Source organism: Petaurus breviceps, unplaced genomic scaffold (genome assembly GCF_028583685.1).
Source record: "Petaurus breviceps papuanus isolate PSGF00001 unplaced genomic scaffold, PetGlider_PUasm1.0 118, whole genome shotgun sequence".
Lineage (NCBI taxonomy): Eukaryota > Metazoa > Chordata > Mammalia > Diprotodontia > Petauridae > Petaurus > Petaurus breviceps.
Window position 1 is genome coordinate 7,236,148 of NW_027185616.1, and position 13,414 is coordinate 7,249,561.

Sequence of the window (13,414 nt, forward strand, 5' to 3'; positions counted from 1 at the left end):
GCTTTACTTTCTTCCTGGTGCCCAAAGCCTGACAGAGCAATCAAAGAAAACTGGTAAAAGAACTTGGGGGGTTAAGCGGGGGCAGTGGCAGAGATGGATGCTTTCATGAAGCCCTTCTGCCTTCTGGGGAGAGATTAACAGGGTGAAGAAGAAAAATTTCACAGTCCAAGAGACCAAATAAGATTACTTTCAGAACACTGTTCTATAAAGTCATGTCCCATTTGATCAGAAAGATAGTCTCTAGGCTGGATCTTTGATCATCAAACTTATGTTCCCTTCCCCAAACCTGCTGAGGGCCTGCATACTCAGTATAAAACCTAATAAATAAAATTTTAAAATAAATAATGAGTAAATAAAACAAACAGATAAAATAAAAATACAAAGCATAATCCACAGTGTACTTTCATACAGAGATCTGGACCATATGGAACCAAAAGGTCCTAAAAACCCAAGTGGAAGGCAGTGAATATACTTATTATTTCTTTTTATTCTCTTCTTTTGGAGGGGGGAAGGCAAGGCAAATGGTGTTAAGTGACTCGCCCAAGGTCACACAGCTAGTGTGTCAAAAGTGTCTGAGGACAGATTTGAACTCAGGTCCTCCTGACTCCAGGGCTGGTGCTCTATTCACTGTGTCATCTAGTTGGCCCTCTTCCCATTATTTCACTAATATTGGGTAAAGGAAGGGGAGGATGGCAAGAGAAAACTCTCCAGTACTGAAAGTCAGGATGCATAATCTTTCATTCCTGGAGAAGAAAACTCTGGTTTATTTACTCTGTTGATGTCATTGGTTGCTGATTAAAATTTTCTTGCACCTGTTTCAAATGATTGTTATGGTTACTAGTGCGAAGGGTTTCTAATATCCCCCTAGAAATTTCAGTTCATGCAGACATACTAATGAATTGGCTGAGACTGTTAGCTCCTTTTGGTCTACAGGACAAGATTCTTCTTCCAATCTCTTAGCTCATCAAACCACATAGACAATCTAAGGGTAAACAGAGAAGCATAGTGGAAAGAAACCCAGAAGTCAAGTCACTTAACTAGAAGTTAGGCTGGACACTGACAGTAACTGGCTGAATGGTTTAAGAAAAAGTCATTTCATTTCTCCGTGACTCAGTTTTCTCCTCTGTAGAAAAAAAGGGAAGCACATTTAATTTTTTCCCCTAAAAATTGTCTGAAGGTAACATTAGACTGAAAACTCAATTGGTATCAGCAATATGGTGTGACCCCTCCTGGATCACTGCCTTGTTAAGGCAAAGGGGCTTGTGTAACTCAATGAAACTGTGAGCACCTTGTAGGGTCATCCAAGATGGACAGGTCATAGTGGAGATTTTTTTAACCAAATGTTTACTATTTTTTTATTAGATTGTATGAACGTATTTTGAAAAGGTAACAAATGGAAGCTGGGGCATAAGGACTCAGAAAACAGAGTCTTCCAGATAAGTACAGGGTCAAAAGTACAGGGCAATACTCTTCTACCACAGCTATACAATATATGTCTATACCAGACAGATGCAGTATGTTAATAAGATTACCAAGTCTTCACCACATCATCAATCTTTTTTTTTAATAAACAATTGGGGTTAAGTAACTTGCTCAAGGTTACACAGCCAGGTGTTTCTGGGTGGGTGCCAAGTGTCTGAGCCCAGGATTCGATCTCCAGGTCTTCTCAACACTGGAGCCGGTGCTCTTACTCGCTGTGCTACCTGGCCGCCCCTACATCATCAATCTTGAGAATGCTTCAGACTGCTTCAGTAGGTAGGGTCAGAACACTGACTGACATCAACAAAGGTTGAACTACTAACTCCCCCAAAATGTTGGAAATTCCACCCTTTCAGACATTAATCCCTCCAGTGGTTCTTCCCTGAGCATGCCAATTTCTTAATTCTGTTACAGTAGAAAAGTAGATTACGGCCTGCATTTTCAGCTAGAGTAGATGGAATGACTTCCATAGCATCTGCAAAAGCACGGACACAGTATGATTCCATCCCACTCAAAGTGCATGAATATTCAGTTAAACCCAAGGCCAACTCTATCTTTGGAGCACCACCCCCTGCAATCAGCACTCTGTTTTTCACTAAACAGTGAAGAACACATAAAGCATCAGGAACTGAATGCTCAGCTTCTTCAATCACCCATTTGTTAGATCCATGAACAACAACAGTAACTGTCCAGGGTTTGTGCAACCTGTAATTTTGAGGTATTTGCCAGAACCATTTAAGTTGACCTCTTTTGCTAGCTTAGCAGAGCCAAGCATTTCAGAAGTGAACTGGTCAATATGGGTAACTGGTCTGATTCCAATATTCTTATAAATAAATTCAGTGTCTTCTCTTTCAATAACCTGAACCACCATAATCTTCATTTTGTTTAGGAAATGTAATGCAAGATCATCAGGAGCATCCCTTCGGATAGATTTCTGTATGAGAAGCACCAAACATCAAGATTCCTTAACTTGTTTCACTAAATTGAGAATATAAGTTCTTTCTTCTTGCAATACTGTCATTTGAACATAGTCATAAACTACAATTTGATTATCATATCTGTTTTAGAAGCAGATAAACAAAACTGAATAAGACCATTCTTAGCTTTTTCAACTCTGGTTATGCCTGCATTTGCCATCTTCTGAGTTAGGACCAATCTTTCCACCAGTTCATAGTCATCAATTATCACCCCCAAGCTTCTTACCTATTTTAATATCTCAAAAATCTGTAGCTGTTGTTGGGTCAATCATCTTCATCATGGCATCTATACTCATTGGAGAAAGCAGGCTTGAGTACTGAGAAACAACCTTTGAGTTTAGTAAAGTGGTCACACTATTTAGTAATGTTTCTCTGTCACTCAGTTCCACTGGCTGTGCCATTTTAGTTAAGATTTTGACACCTCTAGCCAAAGTTTTTTGGAATGATTCTGAAATGATGGTTAGCTGAATCCCCTTTTGAAGAAGCTTGGGACAGGAATGCAAAACAGATCCAGCAATAACAACAGATATGGTAGCATTACAAACTTGAGTATCTTGTGCTTTGGAGAACTTCACCAACATTCTGGCTGCTGGATGCAAGACCCACATTTGTTGTATCATCATTGATAATGGTCACATCACCTTTTCCATCTTGAATCATTTTTTCCATTCCTTTTGGTTCAAGGCTGGTTCTAATTGCATCCATAACTGCTCTGAAGGCAGAGTTGTTGCTGAAGCAGATCTGGACCAGTTTGTCCCAGTCTTGGTAAGTGCCTCTTCCCCTGATTCCATCAGGTCCATTGTTTCTGGAACCCATGTTCTCTAGTATAGTCAGTCAGGTTCAGTGCAGTTCTGTAGTGACTTAAGAACCCTGGTTGGACACAGACTGTGTCCAACCCGTGGACTAACAGTCTTCAACCAATACCTCCATGAAGCTTCCAGAAAACAAAGCTGGTACCTGACATAGTGAAGAACTCTGACAAAAGGTGATTCCCTAGAGAAGGAAATGGCAAACCACTCCAGTATCTTTGACAAGAAAACCCCATGTGCCATATTAAGATGATAAAATTTTATACAACAGAAGATGAGCCCCTGAGGTTGGAAGGTGTCTAAAACACTACGGGGAAAGAGAAGAGGTCAACTACAAGTAGCTCCAGAGCTAACAAAGCTGTCAGGCCAAAACTGAAAGGAAGCTGTGTGTCTGGTGACAATTACCAGTGCTGTAAAGATAAGCTGTCTGTGTTCAGATGGGAAGTGGGAAGATTAAATATTATCATATTGGGTGACAGTGAACTTAAATGGATAGGAATTGGTGAATTTAATTCAAATGATCATGACAGATAGTACTGTGGGCAAAAAGCCCTCAGAAGAAGTGGGGAAGCAATACTTTGAACATGACAATGATATCTATTCAAATCCAAGGTAAACCATTCATCTCCACAGTAACACAAATCAATGATCCAACCACTGATACAGAAAATGCTAATATTCTTTGGTTCTATGAAGACCTATAACATCTTCTAGAAATAACACCAAAAGAAAAAAAAGATGTCACATTCATTATAGGGGATTGGAATGCTAAAGTACGAACTCAAAAGATAATTAGGATAACAGGCAAGTTGGACCTTGGAAACAGGACAAATTTTGACAGAGTTTTGTCTAGATAACTTGCTGGTCATACAAAACACTTTTTTGACACCCAAAACTCTACACATGGACATCACTAGATGGTCAATATAGAAATTAAATTGATTATATACTTTGCAATCAAAGACATAGAAGTTTTATATAGTTAATTAAAATAAGACCTTTAGCTGACTGTGGCTCAGATTATCTTCTTTTTTTTAAAGCAATTGGGGTTAAGTAACTTGCTCAAGGTTACACGGCCAGTTTGTGTGTGTGTGTGTGTGTGTGTGTGTGTGTGTGTGTGTGTGTGTTAAGTATCTGAGGCCAGAACCAATCCCAGGTCCTCCTGACTCTGGGACTGGTGATCTTACTCACTGCACCACTTAGCTGCCCCCAGATTATTATCTTCTTATTGAAATATTCAGACTTAGATTGAAGAAAGTAGGAAAAACCATTAGACCATATGGGTATGACCTAAATAACACCCCTTATGAATATGAAGTGGAGGTGATGAATAGATTAAGGGATTAGACTCATGGATAGAGTGTCTGAAGAACTGTGGACAAATATTCACAATATTGTACAAAAGGCAGCAACAAAAATATCCCAAAGAAGAGCAAGAAATCAAAATGATTGTCTGCTAAGGCTTCATAAATGGCTGAGAAAAAAAGGGAAGCAAAAGGTAAAGGAGAAAGGCAAAAGATCTATCCATCTAAATAAATAATTCCAGAGAATAGGAAGGGGAGATAAGAAGGTTTTCTTAAAAAAGCAATGCACAAAAATAGAAGAAAGCAATAGAATGGGAAAGACAAGAGATCTCCTCTTGAGGGAACCTTTGAGATAATGAGGGAATGTGTCCTACAAAAATGGGCATGATAAAAGACAAAATGGTAAGGACTTAACAGAAGTAGAAGAGAATAAGAAAAGGTGGGAAGAATGCACAAAAGAACTGCACAAGAACGATTTTAATATCACCCATAATGACAAAGGTCTGGTTAGTGATCTAGAGACAGACATACTGGAGAATGAAGTCAAATGGGGCTCAGGAAGCACTGCTAAGAATGATTGAAGGTGATAGAATTCCAACTGAGCTATTTAAAATCCTGAAAGATAATATTGTTAAAGTGCTGTACCTCCAGCAAATTTGGAAAATTTAGTGGCCAACGGATTGGAAAAGATCAATTAACATCCCAATCCAAAAGATAGACAATTCCAAATAATGTTTAAATTACCAAACAATTATACTATTTCACATACCAGCAAGATTATGCTCAAGATTCTACAAGCTAGATATCTACAATATATAAACTGAAAACTACCAAAAGAACAGACTGGTCTTTGAAGAGGCAGAGGAATTAGAAGCCAAATTGCTAACATTTGCTGGATTATGGAGAAAGCAAGGAAATTGTAAGAAGAAGAAAAAAATCTACTTCTGCTTCATTGACTACACTAAAGTCTTTGTGTGGAACACAACAAAATGTGACAGGATCTCAAAGAAATGGGACTACCAGATCATCTTACTTGTCTTCTGAGAAACCCATATGTTGGTCAAGAAGTCATAGTTAGGACCAAACATGGAACAACTGATTGGTTTAAGATCAGAAAAGATGTATGACAAGGATGTATTTTATCACCTTATTTATTTAATTTATATGCAAAGTACATTGTGCAAAATACAGTCTAGACAAGTAAAAAAAAAAAAACAGAACTAAGGTTGCCGGGAGAAATATCAACAATCTCTACTATGCAGATGATACCATTTTTATGGCAAAAAGTGAACAAGAATTAAGAAGCATCATGATAAGGTTAAAAGAGAAGAGTGTAAAATCTGGCTTGAAGTTTACATAAAAACAAAAAAACTAGCATCATAATGATGGGGTGCTTGGGATCTATGTTTGTAAAATCAATTTGTAAACTTCATTTGTAATACCAATTGTATTGTAAAACCAGTCTGTAAAATCACACTCCCCCCGCCCCAGTCTCAGAGCAACTGTGCCTCTTCCACCTACCCCTCGCCCCTCTCCCCGTCCCCCATTCTTCCCAGCAACAACTAATGAATTGTTTATCTCAGCTTGGAACAGTGACAAGCTACACCTGTGAATCTTTCACAAAAGTATCTATAAACATTCCAGCTTAGGCAATTATTATCTCCCCATTGTATAGTGTCCTGCTGCCCCCATGAATCCTTCAGTACCCTATCTCTAGATTGATTCCTTGGCTGCCTCAATAAATCCGTCAGGACCCTATCTCTGGGTTAACTCCTTAGCCTATCATCCACTGAGTCTCAGCTTTGGTTCCCAGACATCAATCTTGTCAAATGTGACACTGATGGGTGGCAGACTGGGCACTTCTCCATCAGCTCTTAAGCTGACTTAGTGACATTTCAAGCCTAAAACCACACCTCCAGGTAGCCCCCCCCCTTGGGCTTTTTCCCAGTGAATCATGGGCAATATGCCTGAGCAGTTACATTAAAAATACATGTTCCTTTAAACACTGGCCCCACCTTAACTCCTCCCTAATCCCACCCTTAATCACCTAGTTAGCATAATTGGCAGGGGTTCTACTATAGATTATCCTATATAAACCTTAATTCTACCCCTTTAAGGTTGCAGGTCCCCTAAGGATCCTTGCCTGATGTAAAGCATACAATAAACTTTTACAACTCTGACTCCAAGTTGGCTTGGACTGAATTCTTTCAAGACTGAATCACAGGCTTTCTGGTCTTAAGATAAAGATCAGTGTTCCTGCTGAACCTATTGTGAGCCATCCCTCATCAACGGCAACTGATCCCATCACTTCCTGGCAAATAGAGGGGGGAAATGGAAACAGTATAAGATTTTATATTCTTGGGCTCAACGATAACTGCAAATGGTGAGTGCAGCCATGAAATTAAAAGATGCTTCTTCTTTGGAAGAAAGCTATGGCAATACTGAATTGCTTCCATTTGAATTGCTTTGTGAAAATTCTGAAAATCACCAGGTAGGATAAGATACCAGACACTGAGGTCCTTTCTTGAACTAAATTGTCAAGCATTTAAACTCTACTTCAGAGAGTACAACTTCGATGGGCTGGTCACATTATTCAAATGCAAAATGTATGCTTGCCAAAAAGACTATTTTATGGAGAACTAACACAAGGCAAGCATTCATGTGGTGGTCAGAAGCAGCCAAACAAGGACACTCTCAAGGTCTCTTCTTAAGAACTTTGGAATTGATTGCGTGACATAGACGACACTGGCACAGGACAGTTTAGCATGGCATGTCCACATCAGAGAAGGTGCTATGTTCTATGAGCAAAGCATAATTGCAATAGCTCAAAAGAAACACAAGATGTGCACATTTAGAGAATCCATTCCAAAAGTTCACATGGACTATTTGTGCCTGACCTGTGGTAGAATATTGTGAGCTTGTTGTGATCTGATCAGCCACAGTTGGACACACTGTAATGCAATTCTAGCATAACAATGGTCCTTTTCAAGAACAAAGGACAATAACCAACCAACTGTGGCAATACTGGACTGAAGTATGTAGTAAAAAACCGGAGACATCACCTTGCTGACAAAGATCCATATAGTTTTTCCAGTAGTCATGTATGGCTGTGGGAGATGGACTATGAGGAAAACTGAGTGCCATAGAATCAACACCTTTGGTTTATTGTATTGGAGAAGACTTTTGAGTCCCTTGGATAGCAAGGAGATCAAATCAGCCCATACTGAAATCAATTCAGACTATTCATTGGAAGGACAAATACTGCGTTGGCCACATATTGAGAAAACAGGACTCAATAGAAAAGACCCTGATGTTGGGAAAGGCTGAAGGCAAAAGGGGAAGGGGACAGCAGAGGATAAGATAGATAAATAGTACCATGGAAGCAACAAACATGAGCTTGGACAGACTTAAGTAGATAGTGGAGGACAGAAAGATTATAGTGCTATGGTCCATGGGGTCATGAAGAGTTGGACACAACTTGAATAACTAAACAACAAAAACAACAAAGTGTGGTGTGACAGTCAAAAACAGCTTATTTGATTTAGAGCTGTGCTAAAAGATGCATAGCTTCCAGGAATAAGAAGAAAATAACCACTCTCTTCTCTGTCAGACCACATTTAGAGTATTGTTCCCAGTACTGGGGGCCACAAATATTGATAAGCTGGGGGACATCCAGAAGAGGAGATCCAGAAGGGTGATGAGATTTATGGAGATCTATTGAGAGAACTAAGGATGCAAAGACTTGGGAAATAAGAGGCTGGGACATGGTAGATGTTTTCAGTTATTTGAAGTGCCATCATGTACAAAAGGGATTAAATTTCTTCTGTTGGACCCCAGAGGTCAGAATTGGGATCAATAAAAGGAAATAGCATAGAGGCAGATTTAGGCTTGATATCAGGACAAACTTCCTACCAATTAGAGCTGTTGGAAAGTGGAATTGGCTGCCTGGAGAGGTGGTAAGTTCCGTCTCCTTGGAGGTCTTCAAGCAAAGACTGGATATCCTCCAGGTGTGCTAGAGTGTCTTTCTTTCTTATCAGACTACGTAGTAAGAGAGGTCCTTTCCAACTTTCCAGTTCCAAAATTCTGTGATTCTGTGACCAGATCACTTTTAAAGTTCTTTCTATAGCTCTAATATAAAACTGGGAGGCAATTAATGAGTCTACAGTATTTATGATGCATCATTTCACATGAGTCCCCAACCCCCAGTCTGCCTGAGCCCAAGCACAGTAATTGTGTTACTAGAGGAGAATTCAGCTTTGATAAGCAAAAATTAATTACACATGTAATTATGCAGTGCATTGACCCAGTTGGTAATTTAAACCAAGTATCTGCAGTCTTATGCAGTGATCAATAGAGGACTTCGGAGAGCATCTAGTGCAAACCCTCATTTTCATGATAAGGAAACTGTGGCCCAGAGAATTTAACTTGCCCGAGGTCACAGTTGGCTTAAGTAGCAAGGCAGAAATTTGAACCAAAGTCCTCTGATTCCAAATTTAGTACTCTTTCTATAGTGGAAATTTTATTTCCATAGTTTTCTTATCAAAATACAAACAACTCTTAATAACCAAAGATTCCCATACAATCAAAGACTTAAATGAACCTCAGAAACCACTGGTCTAGCCCCTCCATTGTACAGATAAAAAAAGCTGAAGCCCAGAGGAGTTAAAGTATTTCCCTTATGTCACACAAGAAATAAATAATAAATAGAGACAGTATTTTAACCTTGGTCCCCCAATACTACATTCAGTATTTTCCCCTCCACCACAAACTCTGTTTTATTTCATTTTTATATGAACTTTAATAAATTAAATTCCAGCCTATGAAACTTATCAACTATACATTCCTCAAAAATATCAGGTTCATGTTCCTTCACATCCTATCACAAGTAAGGCATCTATTTGCTTGGCAATGGATATACCCATGAAGACCTAGCGTGGGTAACATAGTTTCCACAGAGCATGGGCACCTTGGCTCTAGGCACAACTACAGCAGGTAAGCTGCCATGAGCCATGAGAGATAGCTGTGTGGCATAATAGACTTGGAACCAAGAAGACCTGAGTTAAAATGTTTCTTCAGACATTCACTAGTTGTATGACCCTAGACAAGTAATTTCACCTCTCTTTGTTTCAGTTTCATCACTTATGAAATGAGGAGTTAGATTTAATGAACTCCAAGCATTGTCTATGACCCAATAAGATTATCTGGCATAAACCAAAGTTTTCTGCCCATCACTAGAAGCCATGGTATTATAGGATCATAGGACCTCAGAGTTCATCCTTAAAAGGAAACTTGGAGATCCTCTTCTTCAAGTTAGGAGACTCCTAACTTGAGATCCATTAACTCGTTTTTTAATGCTTTGATAACTATATTTCAGCATAGATTTTTTATAATTCTATGTACTTTATTTTACACATTTCAAAACATTATCTGAGAAGGGGTCCACAGGCTTCATCAAGCCACTGAAGGGGTCCACATCACAAAAAGTTAAGAAACCCTGACAGTAAAATCCTCACATTTTACAGACAAGAAAATTGAGGGCCAGAGAAGTGAATTCCTAGCCCAGGGTCACACATTCACACCAATATCCTGAGTCCTATAACCACTATTACTTCGTTGTATTGTCAAGCCTCTGGTTAGTATTCAAGGGCTCAAAATCTTGTACCTATCTCTTTCATGGGGCAGAGTCCCCTCCCTATTACATTTTCCCTCTGTACCCCACTCAGTGCTCATCTTTGGATAATCTCAACTTGATTCTAGGGGAGTCTTAGTGCGGGCCAATGCAGAAAAGAGGAGAAGCAGTAAGTGCAATGGAAAGATGCTTGTACTGAGAGTTGAGTCCCTACTTCTAGTACTGTCAATGCCATTAACTCACCAAATACATTCAACAAAGCACTCATTCCTTCTGTGTCACATTTTCCCCATATGTCAAATGAGTGGGTTCCTTCTTCAAAATCTTTTCTGGCTCTGATATACCATGGTTTCCTGCTATGATTCCATTATGTTCAAGTTCTTGGCATTTAACACACACACACACACACACACACACACACACACACATTATAAGGTGGTTTTAAAAAAATGAAAAAGAGAATGAAACCACAGACTTAAAAGAATACTGCTGAAGCTAATCTCTCCAGGCACAGCAATGGAAGAAGGCTCATCAATTCTGCCACCTCCGGAGCATTCCAGCAGAAGGAAGCAAATGAAATGTGAGAGAATAGAAGAGTCAAGCAACTCTTTCTAGCTCAGAAGTAATCTTCAGTCTCGTCTGCTGAGACTGGAGAAGCCTTCGCATCAACTTCCTCTTGCAGTGCTCCTTAAGGGGAGATACCCTCTGCCTTCCATACTAAGGAAATGATCTTGAAGAATGCAACCCTCTTTTCTAATGTCAGCAAAACCACAGTAAGAGTCTCACAAGCTTGAAGATCTTGGGCTGGGAAGAATGTGTTTCTTCAGTCACAGCTAGAAAGGAATTTGCTTTAAAGGAAAAGGAGAAAATAGCCTCCTACTCTCCAGTTTGTGCAGCCCAAGGTATCCAAAGGCATTTTCTCTATTTCTCTGTCCCTGGCACTGACTCCATCTCTCTATATATCTGTTCCTCTGTCTATCTCTGTCTCTATCTCTCTGTTTTTGTCTCTTTCTGTTCATCTGTGTTTCTCTCTGTCTCTTTGTCTTTTTGTCTCTGTCTGTCTGTCTAACTCTCTCTGTCTCTGTTTCTTTGTCTTTCTGTCTCCAGCTTTCTGTCTCTCTGTCTTGATCTGTCTCTTTTTCCTTCTCTCTCCCTCCCTCCTTTTCTCCCTCCCCCCTTGTCAATCTCTCTTCCCCTCACTGTCTTTTTCATCAAAAATGTCTCTGTAGATGGTGCATCCACGTGTATGAGTGTGGCTACAGGATCCAAAATTTGACTCACCATCATTCCCATTCTGTGTCCATGTGCAGCTCTGACGTTGATCATTATCCCTCTCTATTTTCAACAAGACCTATCATTGTAAATTGCTGTGTTTCTTCATCTTGAGGGCTATAAAAACACCTGTGCTTAGCTGACCCCACCCACCCAACATTCATCCAACACATGCCTTTGCTAAGAAAAGTTCCTCACAACCCCCTCCCCTCCTGAAAAACACTGCACGACTCACTTCCTCCATGACGCTTTCCTGGATGAATCCAAATAAACTCTGGTCTGTGTGATCCACATCCTATCCATCCCAACCCAAAGCTTCCAAATGACAACACAGGTACAATTAGCCTCATATCCATTTGCATTTTGATGCATCTTCCCCATGACTTTTGCTTAGCCAAAGCTCTAAATAGAGTCTTTTTATCTGGTAGTATCCCAAAGGAAGTGAAAACTTTGATTCCCTTTACTGTATAAGGTCATCCATCTTACTGCTTATAACCTCTCTATCTCATTTTATCCCCAACTACTTCAATGTATAATGATCTCTCCTTAAAGGTCCGATGCATTTAATAATGATTAATTTCAATTTAATCATCATTTATTTGCACTTAGTATGGTCCAAGCATTATGCTATGTGCTAGAAGCACAAAGACACAATCCAATCATTACTCACCCTTAATGAGTTCACATTCTACTATGAGGAATGGCATGCATACAATTAAATAAATATTATTTATTTACTTAGATAATTAATTATACACAGATACACAAAAGAAATACAAAGAAAGGGGGGTGCTAACAGCTGAGATAATTAGGAAGTGTCTACCAACAACAATCATCATCATCAAAGTAACATTTATTTAGTACTTTAAAGTCTGAAGAGTTCTTTACCTACATCACCTTACTGCCACCCTTTCTAGCACTCAAGTAGTTTACAACAGCTTTCAGTTTCCCCAACTGATTGTGAATTCTTACAAGGCTTAAGACCATGTTGCATCATCTTTTGTATCATTATCCTCTCTCTGTCTCTGTCTCTGTCTCTGTCTCTCTCTCCCTCTGTCTGTCTCTCTCTCTGTCTCTGTCTCTCTCTCTCTCTGTCTCTGTCTCTCTCTCTCTCTCTCTCTCTCACACACACACACACACACACACACACACACACACACCACAATTCTGAGCACAGGACAGTCACTGAAGAAATTACTGTTAATTAGTTGGTTAAGTAATGGAGGACAAGAGAATGAGTAACACAAATGAATAGATAGTAAATTATGATTTGATAGCTGTGATTTTGTCTTTAATAATTAAATTTGCTTAGACTAATATAAAAATAAATTTACTTCTTTGTTACAAGGAATGACTATCTGGGAAGAGGAGCAGGAAGAAAAGGAGGAAAAGGAAGAGAAAGAATAGTAAGGAAGAAGAGGAAATATATTGAAAATATATAGGTAATATAAAAGGAAATATATAATTCAAATATATTTTTAAATAAAAGTAAAAACAGATTTGTAGTCCCTCAGTACATACCAACTATTCATCATAGGTGTCAAAGGGAAAATAGCTACAGGTAGACCACAGGTGAAAAACAGAAAGTAGAAAGGTAAAACCTAAAAATTAAAAGCTTATAGTAGCCATGTTCACAGATAACAGTAAGTTCTATAACCTCAAGAACAAACAAATTTGATAAATATTTGTGGGGCGGCTGGGTGGTGCAGTGAATAGAGCACCAGACCTGGAGTCAGGAGGACCTGAGTTCAAATTTGGCCTCAGCCACTCAACACTTACTAGCCATGTGACCTTGGGCAAGTCACTTAACCCCAATTGCCCTGCCTTCCCCCCTCAAAAAAGCAAATAAATAAATGAATAGACAGACAGACAGATGATATAGATAGATAGATAGATAGATAGATAGATAGATAGATAGATAGATAGATAGATAGATAGATAGAT

General features: G+C 39.2%; 1 protein-coding gene and 1 pseudogene across 3 annotated transcripts in view; both read right to left on the bottom strand.

Annotated features, from left to right (window-relative positions):
• The window catches only part of GRIN2A (glutamate ionotropic receptor NMDA type subunit 2A), a 500,965-nt gene that overhangs the window by 324,463 nt on the left and 163,088 nt on the right, over window positions 1-13,414 (bottom strand). The window lies entirely within an intron of this gene.
• Window positions 1,700-3,272, bottom strand: LOC138160805 (T-complex protein 1 subunit delta-like; annotated as a pseudogene).